We start from the raw sequence: 13,089 nt of genomic DNA on the forward strand, positions 1-13,089 counted from the left end.
GGGGCCTCTCTGGTGCAGAGCCACATGCCGGCCAGGACCCCCGTGGCAGGCTGGCCTCCTCCCCTCCCAGGACCAGTGGCTGGGGCACAGGCACCCTCTCTTCCAGTCTCCAGGGGACATCCCAGCTGCTGGGACCAGGCTGCTACACCTCGGAGGAAGGCAGATCAGAGGTCACAGCTGTGATGGGGACCCTAAGAAATCAGTCCATGGCCCCTGAGCCCCAAGGACCCACCCCTGACACAACAGGGCTTCCTTGAAGCACCAAAGGGGGCCCAGTCCAGGGCGCCATCCTCAGCACCTGCCGCGCTGCCACTGGGCCCACCCAACAGCCGTCAGGGCAGGTACACTGTCCGCGTGCCCACCAGCATAGGGCCGCAGGTGTCCACACACAGACCTCTGGGTGGGGGTGGGTGGGGGACGAGCTGGTGCCCACAAGCAAGAGGGGGTGTGCGACAGCAAAGGAGCCCCGTCCTCAGTGGAGAAGTGGTCCTGGCACCCCGTGCACCAGCTAACAGCCCGACCCTTCCTGTGGACCTGAGCCGAAGGAGAGCCCGCCACCATGCGTGACCTACTCCAGGGTCACCCCAGAGCCCAGCGTCCATCCTTCCACCTTGACCCGCTTTCCTCAACATGCCTCCTCCAATGACAAGATTTCACGGCACCAGAAGACCAGGGTGGGGCCAGCCCCATGTAGCCTAATCATCTGCACCCCTGAGTTTAAATTGGACAGTCTGGGACCACCGGACCCCTGCACCTGCCCCCCAGAGCCCACCCAACTTGTCTTCCTCTGGCACGCACCAGACCTCACACGACCCCCCTCCATTAGAGAGGCGCCTTGGCCTCCCGCCTGCCGGGCACCTCCGTGAGGAGGCCAAAGATGCTCTCACTTGCGGGGAAGCAGAGTTTACGGGAAGTCCAGTCTGTCTGGAAAATCTAGGCGCCAGCCCCTTCTGGGGGCCTCCTGCCGCAGGGAAGTGGTGAAGACAGATGTCCAGCAAGGGTGGGAAGACAGCAAGGAAAATGTTCACAGAAAGACATAAAATGGTGAGCCATAAGGGCCGGCTTGGGGTTGGCTGTGTCAGTGCCCTGACCCGACAGACCCCTCCGTGGATCCCTGGCCAGGGACATGTCAGGGCCACCACCCTGAGCTGGCTCCAGGGCGTTTAGACAGGGCCCACATGCTTGCTCACATCCCGGAGGCATGACCACATGTGTGGGGAAGCCCGTGCTTCTGCTCCTGGGCTGGTCTGGACGGCCGTGCCCTGGCCACGCCACACCCCCAGTGGCCAAGATGCCGCCCCCTCCTCCAGCCCAGCACCCCTTCCTCCCCATTCTGGCTCAAGAGGTTGGACTGTCATCCTAGGAAAGGGTGGGCGTATTTTTGGCTAAATTGAACAGAATTAAGGAAAGGTATTATTTCAAGACAGAGCATAAGACTTCTGTTTCATGTTTCCAAAAATAAGAATCAGAAGAACTGAGTGGCGCCAGGAGTCTGCATTCTTGTGGGTGCTCCATCCAGCCTGTGGTTTCCAGGACGAGAGTCTTGGCCAGGATACGAAACCATGTGAAGGTGGGATAAAGCTGGCCGTGCCTAAGAGGCGCCCCCCGAGAGACGTGAGGGGAAGAGACAGGACTCACTAGCATCGGGAGACGGCCGGGCAGGGGTGAGCCGGGACCACACCGGGGACCCAGACCTCCAGGAGTCAGGAACGTGGGCATCCTGCCTCCCCTGCAACCTGAGCTTCTCCTTGTGAGTGGGCGTCAGGAGCCTGGAGAGCCTGCCCGCCACCCACTAGCTTCACTCCTGCGCCCACGGCCTCCAGCAGACAGCACCATGGACAGCACCTGCTAGCCTGGGACCCTGGGACGACCCCCACGGGCTCCGGTCCAGACCTGGAGGGGTCTGCGTGTGGCCTGGACCTGAGCAGGGGGAAAGCCCTGCATAGAACAGGTTTCTCCTCTGTGTCCCTTGAACACGTATGTGCGCACACACACTCCTTTCCAATCCTCTGCCTTCAGACTGCAATTCACTTCTTACCTGGGGCCTCAGCATACCGGCCTGACCCTCCACCCCATCAGTACTCAGCCCTGCCACCCAGGGCCAGGCTGCCCTCTGACCAGCTGGGATGAGGGCTTTGTCACCTCCCGAATCACATCAGGTCACATTCATCCTGCAGAAGTCAGGTGCATGGCAGAGCTTCCGCGTCCCGAGCGGTGGGATCCTCAAGGGGACAGACCCCCTTCATGTGAAGACTCCCAGGGATCCTATCTCCCGCCACCCTCACCGCAGTCCTTGCCCTCTGATAGGACTTTTAAAAGGGGGTGAGGGATACAGTCTGCCATATAACCAGACAGACAGTCCCTGTGCTAGGGGTTTCAGTGCTGGCCATGCCGATGTGGGAAACTCAGGCAAACGAAAAGCTAAGTTCCCTTGCTGCCACAGCCCACCCACAAGTCCTTGAGACCGGCAGAGTGACCTCCCTCTGGGACCTCAGCTGCCTCGACGAGGACGCTTTGCTGGGGCAAAAGAGAGTCTTAGCTTGACGTCATCCCAACCCCCAGGATCCTGCACGTCTACTTCCTTCCTTTACCTCGACTCCCCCAAGTCTATGCTGGCGATCACACCCCCAAGCTGATGGCCCCCGATACACATCTGGAGGGTGTCGTGACCGAGGTTTCATTAAGCGGAGCTTCCCTAGCAACAGCCAGCCCCTCGAGGTCCTTGCTTCCAAGATTCCTTAGGGGCTTGCTCTATCCCTGACCCCTTGGAACCTGAGGGGATACAATGAGTCACCTGTCACGACCCCAGGGCAGCTCTTCCTGCCCACGGGTGGGTCCCGTCCCCGTGCTTTAATGAGATCACCTTTTTGCACCAAAGACGTCTTCAGGGATTCTTTCTTGGCCGCCGGCTCCACAGCCCCCACAATACCCCCAAACCTCGTCACTGGCATGTGGAGAGAGACCCAAAGACATCCAGAACTCAGTGCGGGACACAGGAGGCTTGTGAAGACATGTGACATTTAGTCCCCCTCAGACCTGATGACAAAACAGATTCCCAACACAACACAGACAGGCGTGTGCACACACTGAACCCACAAGAGCTCTAAACAACGGGTGACAGTGAATTCATTTGTAATTCTACAGCAAGACAGACAAATCCAGAAACCACAGAGGCATCAGTTCAATCATATGCAAGATGACAAAACTTCTGTAGAGACAAAAAATAAACACTTTTTAAATCAAAATGCTACCAACTGTGAAAGAGTATTCGCAAGAAATATGACAAGGGGGGCTCATTTCCTCCCGTCACGGTGAACCTGTAAGATTCGTGAGAAACCCAACTGGACAGGAAAAGAAGCGGGGGCCCCAGGCAGGTCAGAATGCAACCGTGTCCCCCCTGCACCCTCAGCGTGAAGATGTCCACGGACAACACAGGGACCCCATTCTGACCTGTCACAGTGAAAGGTCTGGTTCTGCCTCGTGCTGTCCACGCTCCTGGTGGGGGTGGGGAGGCCCAGGCCTCGCAGGAGCTGCTTGCAGCGGGGTGTCGGGGCACACCCCCTCTCGCGGGCAACAAAGCCGCTGCCGTAGGGTCCATCAAGGTCTGTGGGCAGCGCACGCACAGCTACAAAACCCAAATCGCCTGAACGACCCAGGTGCCACAGCCAGTGGTCGTCGCGTGGCTCCGTCACAGCTGTGACGCGAACTTCGTGCGGATGCTGAAAACCAGGCAGATTTCTGTGCCGATGAGGCAAGTGCGAGGTTTTCATAAAAGTGCGGAGAACCTGCGGACGGCGGCTCCTTCTGCGTAAACGCGCCTCTCGACGCGGGGGGCCCGTGTGTGCAGACACGAGCCCGCGAGTGACCCGGGCCTTCCCCTCCCCTCCCCGCCCCTCGGCGCGGCTCTCCGGTTCACACCCTGCACGTGAGGTACTTTCTCAGGCCAACAGGGATTATCTGGGCCTCAGATGATTTCTTTACACCTCTCTGTTTATCAAAAACAACAAGACCTGTTGCACGCGCTGCCCCCCCCCACCCCCCCAACTGGAAGAGAGAAGTCCATTCTGCCTGCTCTGATGGCCCAGCATGGGGCCCTAGCTCAGGGGGACCAGCTCAGTGGGAACCAGAACCTAGAACCATTTCCGGGGGCTAGGGAGCCCTCAGATCCAGGCGACGAAGCACATGTCAGGCGGGGCTGCTCCCGCGTGAGCCTCAGGCCGGCTCCAGGGGAAGCCTCTGTCCTTCCGTCCGTCTGTCCGTGGCGCGGTGGAGGGGAGGGGCTTGTGCTCTGCACCCAGGCCGGCGCAGCACCAGCACTCGTGGGCAGGCCAGGCTCTAAACCGTGCAGCCGGCCGCCGCACTGTGCTCAGCAAGAGCTCGGGCCGCGCCGGAAACGCCACGGGACTTCAGAGGCGCCGATGACCGTGGCACCCGCAGGTTTTGCGGAACCACCTGCCACAGAAAAAAGTGGACTTCTGTGGCCCCTCCGTGGGCCACGCAACCCCGGCAGAGCCAGAGTGCTGGCCAGGCAGTCCCCCAGGCGTCAGCAACGTTGGCCCCAGACGCACACAGCACGGTGTGTTCTCTGTGGCGGCTCTGTGAGGCCTCCTTCCAGGGCTGGGCACCAGCCACCCCTTTGGTGTCTCCTGACCGTGAACCATGTTGCCCACATCACTCCCGGCCCTTGGCTTCATTGGGGAAGCCCCCACTTAAGGAAAGAAACAGGAAAGTCAGGGACAGTTAGGCAAATGCAGCAAAGGGCATTCTGATCTCTCGGCTGCCCTCGTGGGACCGGGGCCATCAGTTAAACGTCTTGGCCACCTACTGCCACTCCTGCTCGGAGCTCAGCCAGCAGAGGAGATTCTCCACATCCTGTTTACAGCAGAGGGAAGGGAGCCCTGGGGGAAGGCTCCGGATGGTAAAGCCACAACTCAGCAGGTCCATGACAGGAGGCAGGCCCTTGTCAGCCCCTCAGAGGCTAGGGCCTGAGTCCTCTGCTCCCCCACAAAGGGCCACCGCCAATGTGGACAGCCCACGTGCACCAGGTGCAGGCGTCCCGGGGATGGCGTGGGGTCTGGAGGGTAAGGCACAACCTGTGGTCAGCTGATGACCCGGGGACCCGGCTGCACTTGCCATCTGGCCAGAGTCTGCTACTCTGTCTGGAAACCACTGGAAGCAGCTCTGGGAAGGCCCTGGCTCCCTGTGCTCAGCAGCGAGTGGCACGCGGCTGGCAGCTTCAGGGGCAAGGGCAGGTGGTGTTTCCTTGCCGTGTGACCAGGACCCCCGTTCACCTGGGCTGCAGGCCACGGCCTGAGGCCTGACACAGGGGGGCCGCTGTGCTCACTGGGCGCAGAGGAAGAGGACGAGGGAGCAGTTTGCTCCCTGGAGCAGATCTGGGTGGCATCTGTGGGAGGACAGTCTCCTCGGCAGCTGCAGAAGCAGGGAGCCTCTGGCCGGCTTTCTTGGTCCCAGCGCCTGCCGCAGAGCCGAGGGCCCGGGAGGGGAGAGGGGGATGTAGACAGAGGCTGCCATGGAGATGACCCAGCGCCACAGCGAGTGGGGTAAGCCGATGACGCCTGCTCTGCATGGAAGCCACCAGCTGTCGCCTCCCACCCCTTCGCCCCCATGGGCCCAGATGGCTCCCACTTCTCCCCACACGGTCCCAGGCTGTCTCCGCGGGCCCAGCCCAGACCCCGCACCCCCATTCAAAGGCCAAGGGTCCCGAGTGCCAGAGGTAACAGGGAGACAGGGACAGACGAACACGCACGCACGGCACACAGCCAGCGCCCAAAGGGCCAGATTCTCCAAATTCTGGGACTTGCTGCTGAGGCCTTTGCAGGCCGACTGAGGAGAAGCATCCTATAGGCACGTAGCCTTTAAGAGGAGACAAGGACCAGACAAGGCCCAAGACCACCTAGGCCACACGCACGGGCTTGCCAGGCTGCAGGGGAAACCCAGGAGCATGGCCTTGCAGATCAGGAGGCAGTGGCTCACGGTGGAGAACACGGGAAGAGGCAGAGGCAAAGCCATCCCACGCAGACACCACGCTGACCACACGGGCCCTTTGCATCCAGATCAACAGTCCATGGCTGCAGCGCTGGGACCAGCAGACAAAGACCAGGGACAAATTCAGTACAGTCACAGGGCTAAGGTGCTGGGGTGTCAGTGAAAAAGATTCCTCTCCCTTTATTTTCTAACACGTGGAAATTGATAAACAATTGATAAACAATTAATAGATGGAGAAAAAGGAAAAACAGAAAAAATAGTGCACCTGTAGACTCCAATGCAAACATATATACGATTATATTAAAGCAAGTGGATTAATATTCCAACTAAATGGCTGATGTTTTCAGACTGGATTTTAAAAAAGCAAAACTTAATGACGTGTTATTTATAAAAGAACTACTTCTTACTTAAAGATATAGATGGCGTAAATGTCAAAGGGTGTAAAAATGATATATCGTGCAAATATCAATCAAAAGAAAGCCACATGGTCTCATATATATCAAAGTGGCCTTTAAGCCAAGGACTGTTATTGGTGACAAAGAGAGATAGTTCCTAACGACCACAGGACCACGCCACCAAACAGACACAACAGTGCCAGCCACGCACACACCCACCCAGCAGCAAAACCAGACAGAACGACAGGAAGACACAGACCAACTGACAGGATTGGAAGTTTTCTTCTCTTGGTAACAGAGGAGACACAAAACACCACTACCAGGAATGACAGGGGAGGCATCACTACAGACATTAGGAGAACGACAACTTTATGCCAATGAAGTCACTAGCTTAGCTGAAATGGGCAGATTCCAGTCCTTGAATGGGAATCCAAAACTAACACGGGAAGAAATGGAAAATGCAAATATGCCGTATCTATTAAAGAAATTGAGTTTGTAATTAAAATCTTCCCACAAGGAAAACTCTAGGCTCAAATGGCTTTGCCGGTGCACTCTAGCAAACACTTGAGGAAGTCATGCAAACTTGTTCAGAAAACAGAAGGGGAGAGAACACCTACAACCCATTTTCTGAGACCAGCATAAACCTGATACCAGAACCGGACGAGGACATTGCAAGAAAAGAAAATCTAGGACAATATCCCTAATGAGCATGGAGATAAGAATTACTGAAGAAATATTAGCAAACTGAGTTCAATGATAGATAAAATCCAACCTAGTGATGCAAGGCTGGGATACTATTCAAAAGACAATGTCATTTACCACACTGGCAGAATAAAAGAGGGAAATCATGTGATCACCTCCACAGGAATAGGAAAAGCACTTGACAAAATTCAACATCATTAATGACTTAAAAGCAAAAAATCCCACCACACTAGGAGGAGAAACTTCCTCACCTGAGAAGGGCATCTTTGAAAAAGCCCAGCTGACACTGTGCTTAATGGTGAAATACTGAACCCCTTCCCTTAAGACCAGGAGAAAGGCCAGGGTGCCTTGCTCTCCCACTTCTGTTCAACTCTGTGCTGGGATCCTAGACAGTGTGCTAAGGCATAAAGTTCTAAATGGAAGAAATAAAATTGTCTTTGTTCACAGATGCCATGATTGTGACATACAAGGTTTTAGGATACAGTGGATGTGCAACATTTTAAAAATTGTATTTGTTTTTTGTTTGTTTGCTTTTTTAGAAAAAACACAGGACTACTGCTCCCATTACAAAGGGCAGGTCTTTGCAGGATGAAGGAGGGAATTCTGAGGGTGAGAAGGAGGCCCCTACTTGTCAGCGATGAGTGGGTTCCACAGGACTATGATGACTCAGGCCCTGCGCAGGAACTTCTTGGAGATGTAGTGGTCCTTGTCGACTGGGGTGGATTTCTTGCCCTAATGCTCTTGGGGACTCGGTCCACATCTCCTCCAGCACCGCGTCGCTGTCCCTGTCGAAGGGCATTCCTATGGCCTGGGGGCTTCTTGTCGTTGTGGCCACTGATGAGCACTTGGGTGTTGTTCTTGACTGACTGTGAGCACAGTGAGTGGACCCGGGTTAAACTCTTCCTCGTCCCGCTTCTGCAGCTGCTCCAGGGTCACCTCACTCTTGGGTTTGTTGAGGACACTCATAGTGGTAGTGGCTGTGCTCCCAGGTCAGTGCCGACTCCTCTGCATTGCTTCTGCCTCTCACAACTTATTAAGTATTAGATATGGAGAGAAAATTGAACAAAACTTGTGCAACCCCTGCACTGAAACTATGGAATGAGACAGAAAGTAAAGACCGGAATGGACAGCATGATTTGCTATGTTCATGGATTCGAAGACTCAAAATTTTAAGAAGCCCATTCTCTCTGCATCAATCAATAATTTCAATGCAATGCCAATCAGTATCTCAGCCAGCATCTTTTAGGAATTGACAAACTGATTCTAACATATACATGGAAAGGCAAAGAATCTAGAATAGTGAAAACAATTTTGAAAAAGAAGACCAAAGTTGCAGGGCAAGCACATCTGCTTTCAAGATGTATTATAAAGCTACAATAATCAATATGGTACAGTATTGGTGTAAAAGATCAAACAGACATCCCTATTGCAAAAGAAGGAGGAGGAGGGGGACGAGGAGGAGGAGGAGGAAGAGGGGAAAGGGGGAAGAGCAGAGAGAGGGACGGAGGGAGGAAGAAAGACAAGAAGGAAGGAAGGAAAGAAGGGAGGGGGGGAACCTTGGCCCTTACTTCATATTAACACAAAAATCAACTTGAAATGGAGCTTTAAAATTAACAGCTAAAACTATAAAAGTTGTAGAAGAAAATAAAGGATAAAATCTTTGTGATCCTGAGTTGGGGAAATATTTCCTAGAAAGGACAAGAAAGGAACAAACCATAAAGGAAGAAATTTTTACTTCATCAAATTTGGACTTATTTTCCAGAATCCCCTTTAAGAACCAAATCAGAATCAGATATACAGAACTGGCTCCTAGAAACCAGCACACAATTGGATTAGCCATAGGGGATGGGGGAAACTTTCTGGGATGAAAGAAATATCCCACACTTGACAGCAGTGGTGCTTACAAAACTGTATACATTTGTCAAAAGTCATTGAATCACATCCTTTAAAATGATAAATTTTACTTTATGTAAATTACAATTCAGTAAACTGAATTCAAAAATTAACTGCTGGGGCACCTGGGTGACTACACCCACTCTTGACCTCAGCTCAGGTCTTGATCTCAGGGTCGTGAGTTCAAGCCCTGTATTGGGCTCTGCCCTGGGCATGAAGCCTACTTAAAGTTTTTTAAAATTATATCTCTATGTAGTACTAATTAAAAACCTAAAAATAAAACTATAAAAAAAATTAGGCCCCTTATGATAGCATCAAATAAACAAAATGCTTGGAAATAAAATTAATGAAAGATGCACAAGACGTGCATACTGAAAACTCCAACCCATTCCTAAACAAGAAATAAATAAATGGTGAGATATACCATGTTCATGGATTAGAGGGCTCACTATTATTAAGATATCCATTTTCTCTAAAATTGATATACAGATATAACCTCAACAAAATCTCGGCAGACTTTTTTGTAGACTCAAAATTTATATGGAAATACAAAGGCTATAGAATTGTCAAAACAATTTTGGTAAATGAACAAAGCTGGAAGACGTACACTATCTCTTTTCAAGATTTACCATAAAGCTGTAACAATGAAGAGAGTGTATCACTGGTATAAAGAAAGACAAAGATCCCAAAACGGACTCACACATGCAGATCAAATGACTTTTGACAAAGGTACCAAAGTTATCCAATGAGGACAACAAAGTCTTTTCAAGGGATGGTGCCGGAATAATTGGGTATCCACATGGGAAAAACCAACTCTCTACCTCATGCTTTGCACAAAAATGGGTTAGAAATTGGCCCTAGACCTAAACTTGACTCGAAGGTAGACAAAAATTTCAGACAAGACAGAGAAATCACCAACCAGAAGGGAATGACTGCTCATCTAAAAAGAACATTGAGGGGAAGAACAGGCCAACCACAGACGGGGAGAAAATATCACAACACATCCATCCATCAAAAGACCTGAATTCAGAATGTCTAAAGAACTCCTTTTAGAGAGCTCAGTATTCATACAGAACTCAGTGTTAACAACGCACACACACACACCAAATGGGCAAAAGACTTAAACAGACCCTTCACACAGTAAGCTGTACAAATGACCAATCAGCAGATGAAAAAGTCATCAATACCATGAGTCATCAGGAGAATGCAAATGTTCCTAATATGAAAATTTCTCTTTGTTCATCATTTTTGGAACACTCATCGTCTGCCAATGTAAGAAGCATCATTTTCTTGATAATTGTATAGTTCTCCATGACAATTAGATTTGGCCGTGCCTACTGGAGAGATCCTGCCGAGCCTCTAAGACACCAGCCGGCCGCCCTGCGGGCCAGCAGATGCCTTCAACCCAGACCCCACGAGCACTCCCAGGGGCCCAGCCAGAAAGGAGAACAAGTCTGGGCCACGACTGCCCCTGCACAGTCCAGAACATTCCCTGAAGGTAGACCTGGCGTGTGTGACACCCATCGGGTCAGAAAGACTCCAGCTGGGGTTGGTCTGAGCACTTCCAGGTCAACTCGCACGTTCCCTCCTTCCACTCAGTCGACTTAAATGCAACAAGCAAGGCCCTGGGAGCCCCCAGTAAATACAGTGTGGTCCTGCCCTCGCGGCATTGCAGGCACTGGAGAAAGATGCACATTCCTGTGACAGGAGACTCCTGGAGAGGGTCTCTGTCTACTGTGCAGGCTTGTGTGCACACGCACACGCACGCGCACGCACAGACGTGCAGCACACGCAAGAACACCATCTCCAAACAGAAAGCTGCTTTTCTTGGGCCATCTGTGCTGCTGTCTGTGAGTCTGGCTTCCACGAACCCCTGGGAAATCGAAAGCCCCCTGAGTCCTCGACCCGAGGCCGTGGCCATGTCCTGTGTGCTGTGCCCTGAGGGCCTGAGGCCCAGGCTGCTGGCGGGCTGACCCAGGGTCTGGGAGCTGAGGCACCACCAGTCAGAGGGTGCTGAACCACCAGCTCCCACCTCACTACTCTCGTGGAGGACGGCTCTCTTTGCTGTAGGGCTGCCGTCCACTCACCAAGGTGATGTCAACGGCAACTGCATTGGAAACGGAGACACTGCAAGACTGTGTAATTAACAGAGCCTTTCGGGACGTTTCAATTAACTCAGTCTGCAGACGAGCAAACTCCTGTTCTCTGGAGCACCGAGATTTTTTAATTAAAAGGAATTTGAGATAATTTTGTAAAGGTTTCTTGGATTCCACTGGACACACCCACAAGGGTCTGAAGGCAGGTGGCCCCGCCTTGTTCCAGGTGACCACGGTCCCCTCGGCTTTCTTGGCCTGCAATGCCCTCCCTCCAAGACTGCACACGTGGGCCCGAAGATGCGCATCATCCCAGCAAGAGGGTGGGCTTAACTTTCCGAGGACTGAGGAGCCCTGTCGGCCCCGGAAGTGATAAGCCCACAGGTGAGCTGGGCTGCACAAACCTTAACTTCCCAGCCCCAAGACACAGCTCTGCCACCCTGCGCACTGCCCTGGGGACGCTCAGCCTGCGGGCTGGGGGTGCGGTCAGCACGGGCTCTGCGTCCACCTGTGCGCACAGGACAGCCTTTCCTAACCTCGTGTCCCAGCGAGACAGACATGGGCCCTGGCAGGCAGGCGGGGGGAGGGTCCCCCAACACTGGGCCTCTCTCAAGATCCAAGGCACCCTCTGCAGGGGTCCAGGGGGCCCCGTTGAGACAAAGCATCTCCTGGGCCCCAGACCACTCCAGCTGCTTCCTAAAGACACAGGAGCCAGAACATTGGGCAGCAGCCCATGAAGGCTGCTACCGCGAAGTCCAGCAGCACCATGCACGGCACCCCCTCCACGGGCAGGAGGTGCCCACACGGAGTGGACAGCTAAGGCGAGCACAGCCCAGGACACTTGTCGGCCAAGCAGGGGCCGCTCCCACACACTCCCACACACACAGGCATAAATATATCCTTATATACTCTCTCTCTCTCTCTCTCTCTCTCTCTCTCTCTCTCACACACACACACACACACACACACACACTGCCAGGTCCATGGGCAGGGACTCCCAGAGACGCTTTGGAAGGGACGCCAACTCCCCAGACCCTCAGCCACGCCTCAACTGCATTTCCCAGCCAGTGGTCACAGGAAACTCAAGGCTCAGTGCTCCCAATGGCTAGCACTGTGGTTCTCAGCAGGGGGCAGTTACCCCCTGGGGACACGTGGCAATGCCTGGATGTATGACTGACTGTCACAAATGTGGGGGGGGGGGTTGCTGCTGGCACCAGTGGGCAGAGGCCAGGGATGCTGCTAACATCCTGTAGTGCGAGGAACCGCGCCCCTCCCCCTCCAAGAACGACCCGGCCCGGATGTCCACGCTGCAGAGCCTGCCTGGCTTAGAGGTGGCCCCTGCTCCACCCTGCACAGGGCAGCCCCCACCGGCTTGGCCTGTGGAAGTCCAGGGGACCCTGTGGTCAGAGCTGTACCCAGCTGAGGCCCCAAAGCCGCCCTGCACACCAGTGACCGCTCCAGAAGGCACGGGGACCCTGTGCGGAGGGAGGCGGCTGTGGCCCCGGACACGAGGCACACACCTGCTCACCAGCCGGGTTCTCAGCTCCTGTCAGATGTGCGTTTCATAAGCAGCCCACACGCAGCCTCTCCAACCCAATTCAGGGAAAGGGCTTTTGGGACAGCGGCACCTGCATCTGCCCAAATTCATCCGTCATGTTCAGCCCGAAGGCAAGTGCAGCCAGTCTCCTGTGTCTCCAACAGCCGGGACAGCCACTCCCACCCCTGTGCCCCATTCCCCGTCCCCTGCAGGCCCTGCCCTGACTTCTCCTAAAGCCCAGTGTCCTGAGCCTGTCTGTCCAAGTGACCAGGCAGCTTCACCTAACTTCTCTGACGGCCTGGAACAGAACACACGCTCCCAGAGAAGACGGAACAGAGTCATCCAGAACCGAAGCCAGGGTCTGGCCGTCCAGAGGGCTCTGCTGCTGCCAGCTGGGGACGGGGGAGGGCAGGGGGCAGGGCCAGAGGGCCCGGACTGCCACGACAGGGCACTGAGTGGGCAG

The 13,089-nt window shown here is 54.2% G+C and overlaps 1 protein-coding gene and 1 pseudogene across 2 annotated transcripts in view; both read right to left on the minus strand.

The window, feature by feature from the left end:
* The window catches only part of STK32C (serine/threonine kinase 32C), a 77,993-nt gene that overhangs the window by 52,056 nt on the left and 12,848 nt on the right, over nucleotides 1-13,089 (minus strand). The gene's annotated exons all lie outside the window — the stretch shown is intronic.
* Nucleotides 7,728-8,069, minus strand: LOC125147861 (small nuclear ribonucleoprotein Sm D2-like; annotated as a pseudogene).

The sequence above is a fragment of the Prionailurus viverrinus genome, chromosome D2 (assembly GCF_022837055.1).
Source record: "Prionailurus viverrinus isolate Anna chromosome D2, UM_Priviv_1.0, whole genome shotgun sequence".
Lineage (NCBI taxonomy): Eukaryota > Metazoa > Chordata > Mammalia > Carnivora > Felidae > Prionailurus > Prionailurus viverrinus.